This window comes from Episyrphus balteatus, chromosome 1 (assembly GCF_945859705.1).
Source record: "Episyrphus balteatus chromosome 1, idEpiBalt1.1, whole genome shotgun sequence".
Lineage (NCBI taxonomy): Eukaryota > Metazoa > Arthropoda > Insecta > Diptera > Syrphidae > Episyrphus > Episyrphus balteatus.
In genome coordinates, this window is record NC_079134.1 from 121,161,685 (window position 1) to 121,167,323 (window position 5,639).

Sequence of the window (5,639 nt, forward strand, 5' to 3'; positions counted from 1 at the left end):
TTTTGAGTGAATTTTTGATCAAAAACTTTCAAAACCAGATCCAAACGTCCCCCAGTCACTCGATTTGGATACTATTTAGCATCTGTTGGACCATTTGGTGAGAAAAGTAAGGAAGCAGTCAAAGGATTAGCTGAAACGAGTCTTTTAGGAAGAGTGGAAAAGATTCGGCCCAAAAGTTGCAAAAAATCTAGTAAAATCAATGCCTTCAATTGAGTTTGTCCTCGTCAAGTCTAGGGGGAAGCCTAAAATATATTAATTCCCAAAAAAATTTAGATATTTATACTTTTAACATCGATTTTCATAGTTTTTTCTTCTCTGTATACTTACTTTTGTAATGCGAAATTTTGTACTGTGTTTAATTTTTTGTCACTTTTTCATTTAGTATTGATTATTTGTCAAATTTTTTTTTGTAAATATGTAGGCAATGATTAATGAAATAAAACCACATTTAAATTTTTTTCGAAAATGTGTTACATTCTTTTTTTTGAGGTCTTGGTTAAACAAAGTTAGGGGTGTATACTTACTTTTGTGACTGAGTGTAGATAATAAAACAAAAATAAAAATAAAAAAACCGAATTTTATTCAAGATTATTTTTGAGACGTTAGAAATAAAATATACCAAAGTAAATTGTTAAAAATGGACGATTCATGAGAAGATTTGGTGAGAGAAATAAAGAAAATAGAATTGCATAATATGAATTCGTTTTATAATTATTGCAGATCTTATAAAATACAAGCAATACAAGCCCTAGTTGAATCAAGCAACCATCGACTTAGAAAATGAGTTTGCTGTGAACTTCTTTTTTGAGGACCTTAGCTTAGAAGGCTCAGCAGAAGTAAAAGAAGCCAAACATGCCACTGTTGATTCTTTTTTTTATGACCGTGGAAGCCTTTAGCCCACAGGACTTCAAGTCTCATTTTAGCATACGGGCGGCGTTCAACAGTAGAGCATCTTAAATGTAAGTTTTATAAAGGTATTTATTGATCTTAAAAATCTAACTAATTTTGTGTTTTTATAGCATCTTACTGTCAACACTACTTCTCTGTCCATTCGAAGAAAAGGTGAGGGAGAGTCAAAATCGATTACCAAAAGGAGGTACTTATGTACGTTTGGTATTTGGCAACACAATCACATTTAGACAGCTCGGCAACTTGTTTGGTGTCACCAAATTATCCAGCTGGATTTCTGTAAATCATGTAGCAAAATGGCTGGTGTCAAAGGCTCTAAACCAGCGTTGTTCTTGGAAAATAAATATAAGGGGCCACTTTCGGGGCCATTTCAACATTTTAGGGGCCATTTCATTTTTCATGTAAAAAATTTTTTTTAAAACACATATCAAAACACATAAACCAGGTATATTTTGTTTATTTAATTATTTTTTCTAATAAGTTAAACACAAACTAAATATATACATACATAAGTAGGTACTATAGTCTATAGATACAAGTAAGCAGTGTCAGCGTTACCGTTTATATTTTTAAAAGGTCGCTAAAAAAGTCGCTAATCTAAAAAATTTAAAAAAAGTAGCTTTTTTGTCGAAGAATTCGCTATTTAAAAAAGAAGGTCACTAAACGGTTTTCATATGTTTTTACATAGAAAAATAAACTCAAGTTGTCTTGAAACAAAGTTTTTATTAACAACAAAAAAATAACAAAATTAGAAACAAAAAAAAAAACAGTCTTCATTTTAGGAACTTAAATTTAGTTCGACGCTACGCTTGGACCGTTAAGATTTGAAGTATGAAACATTTAATTTGAACAATGATAAAATATTAAAAGAAAAAAGACTTTCAAGTTTCCCAATATATTTTTTTCCCTTTCCAATTTCACTAAAAATTCCATCTTTTTGTTCTTTGAGTTTGAATTGAAGTTGTGGGTAGGTAAAATGGATGAGTTTATGGGTAGGCGTTTTTCTTTTTCAATTCAGAAAAAGCTCTGAACAGAACCAGAACATTCGGAGCACGCTCTGAATAGCCTCTGAACATTTGTCTATTTACCTTAAATTTTCTTTTACAGAAACAAGAAATTAAATTTAAAACTTAAATTAAAATAAAAAAAAACTAGACCGACTACTGCACTTTTGCACCATTATTTTATTTGTTTGAAATTCTTTTTTTCAATATCACTTGCTAAATGCTTGTGTTCAGCATTCAACTCGGTCTGCTCAGTTATTTTATTCGCGCTCTGAACAAGTTCAGAATACTTTCGTAACGAAAAAAGAAATTGAAGCTCTAAATATTCAGAGGTAAAAAGAAATACAATTTCTAGAAAAAAAAGTCGCTATTATGAAATTGGTGAAAAGGTCGCTTTGAATAAAAAGTCGTCGCTTGGTCGCTAAGGCTTCAAAAAGGTCGCTTATAGCGACTAAAGTCGCTTAGCGGTAACGCTGAGCAGTGTTGCCGATGGGAAACTCAAAACGGTCGCAAAAAAGGGTCACTAAATAATAATAGTCTAATAAAAGGAAGGTAATAGAAAAACTTAACCCCTGGTCTTTGGATCATTTCATCACCAAATGGCGAATTCCGCAATGTTGGAAAACTGTAATTGATCTATAACTCGCAGCCTATTGGTTTGACCGAATAAGTTATTTGATCCAAACTGTTTCTTCTATGTTAGATATAACTTTATAAATAAAGTCCCCAAATTTGTTTTCATGAAGATCGAACAACCGGGGCTTCCGAACTACCGAACTAGGCCAGGAAAATTGGTTCTTAACAATCTAATATATTTAATTTATTTTGGATTTTATTAAATGTTTTTGTTTTTTTTTTTGGCCATAAACTTTTTAAAATCATTTTAGTCTTTTTCCCAATGAAATAAAAATAACAGTGGACTGAATACTTCAGAAGCCTTTATCAATCAGGTTTAAACTAGATATAAAGATAAAGGAAAACAAATATCATTTGTCGTCCTTTCTCTTCAGTGAATGCATTCGCAAAATATTTTGACAATCGATCTTTAGTCGATAACTACTTAAAAAATCATCAAATTGTTAATACAACTAATTTATTTTGTAAAAATGACTGTATTAATTAAAGAATTTCATTAAATGGGGCCATTTGCTGTTGGCCCTGGGCACGGGGCCAAAATATAAATTCTTGGGCCAAATGGCCCAATTGGGCACATTTGCACAACGCTGCTCTAAACTACATTAAATGGCCACAAGGAACCAATGTCAACGACAACTGCAGGAGGTTTGAGGAAAGGATAGGATGCCATAGCCGCTCCGAAAATCAACAGAGTGCTATTATAACCCGAAACATCAGTTTACGATTATTTTGCAGGCAGTTTTTAACGGGGAAAAAATTTTAATAGATGTAAGCTGTGGTGAACCCGGGTCTTTGCATGATAGCAGAGTCCTTAGGCGTTCTGAGCTTTATAAGAACAAACTGCCAACAATGTGCTTTTTCCAGCATAAGCTGCAACCAACTGGTTGGTACCACCTTTCAGGGATAATGGAAGGCTCACTGAACAACAAAAAGCCTTCAACTACATACATTCCTCAACCCGAATAGTTGTTGAACACTCCTTTGGACTGCTGAAGGGAGATTCAGAAGGCTTCTTAAGTTCACGGAGCAACGTGACATTCGTTCTGTAAGCTGTAACAACACTTGTGGTTTGTGCTTGTATCCTGCATAACATTTTCATCATGATGGACTACACGACACGTTTGAAGATCCTTCAGAGAAACCAAATGATGCAGATACAAGAGAAAGCCATGGTGAAAACAACCAAACCAACCGATACGGCGACGTCAAGTTTTGTTTCATCATCAAACCGAATATTAAAATATGTACCTTAATTAACAAAATGTTTAAAATAAATATCCAAAACGTTCAAATTAAAACGAAAAATATACATTTTTAACTAAATTTCCTCTGAACATAGCCTTCGAGACTCTTTGAGTTATCCTATTATTGGATTTACCAACCTAAGAAATTAAATTTTTGTCCGATCGAGTATCGATACTCGAAAAAATGACAATTTTTTTTCCGCAGCCAGATTTAAGTTTTAGTTTTATCCGCAGCATCGTGTTGTATATGTAATACATGAGAGCTCACATTGCAGATACGGATATCTGTGCCAAAAAAACACACCGGAAAAATAATTTCTCCGAACGAAAAACAGATACCTCGATAGGTCTAATTAAGTAGGACTTCCGTTTCTTCTATTAAAATGTGAAAATGGGATATTATTATACAAAATGTTCTTAATGTTGTTTCTTAATCGAACGAAAATAAATCACAAGACAAACAGAAAATCCTAAACTATTTTCAGTCGTAAATTAATTTTATCTAGCTTTTCAACAAAAATTTGTTACTTAAAACCTTGAAACTCTTGCTGCCTAATGACCAAGTTCCTCCTTTTTCAAACAAGGCGGGTAATATTTATTCCCCAATTAACTACAATTAACTAAGAACATTGAAGTGTTATTAACAAAAAAAAAAAAAAAACATAAATGTAATCTAAGTAAACTTTCCCATGCATTTTAAAGAAAACTCTCATGCACCTTGTTTTATAATTCCTACTATGTTAACAGCTTCATTCATTCCTAAGCACACCTTCAATTATTTTTATAAACCATATTACAAATAACCAGAGTCTCCATTTAGTTGATTTCTTTGGGGATTCACTAATCACATAGTAATATGTATGTGCTCTTAATTTGTTAACATAAAATGACCATCCCTTTATAACTGTCATTACTTATGAACTTCTTTCGATGAACAACTGAGTGTGTTTTAAATGAAAATAATGTTTAAATAAAACAGTTAAACAGTTTTGGAAATGCTCAACTGCCCGAAATATAAGAGTTGAGAAATATTTCTTGATTTCAGTTAATTGTTGTCTGACTTCAACAAATCAAACAAAAGAAGTCTGAACAAAGTACAGATAGGAAAACACAATTTAAATATTATATTTTGAACTTCTCACTTTAATTTATTATTGAGAGAATTCGCCATCAATTTTGTGCATCTAAAATTAGGTATGTGTTTTTTTTTTCTTTTCAAAAAGTTCTCAAGAGCTTCGGTAAACGGTATTAGAACTTTATTCAACTTAATAGCAAATAGGAGAAACTAAAGCGTAAGGAAAAGCAGACAAATAAAAAATAAGACTAGAGTCGATTCGGGAGCATAAAGGCTCCAAATTTTTTTTGACTTTTTGAAATAGTAGCTGTTATACTTTGGCATACGAATTAAAATGATGAACCAAACATATTTTTTAGATGTTAAATACAATGATTTAATCACAGAAAAGGCTGGACATAAGCACTAAAGCGGGACTGATAAAAACCAAAGAAGGTCCATAGAGCTAACAATCAACTGAGGTGTTCAATAGTTTTTCGGATGAAAATATAATAAAGTCCCCTAGCACCTCTTGACAGCGAAATAATAGAAGGAACTCCAGAAAGAGGAACATGATTGCTAGCCAATGATTTTTGTTTGGAAGCTCCAACTAAATTTACATACAAAGAATTTTTAGAATAATCAATTGTATAAGCCTACTAAAAGAATTACAATTATGGAAAGCAAAATAGAAGCTCAAGGAAAATTTTCCTACAAAAAAAAAAAGAGATGAGCTAGTACTTTACGTATGAGACTGATACGTCCCCAGCAATTCACATGGTCTTCCGTATA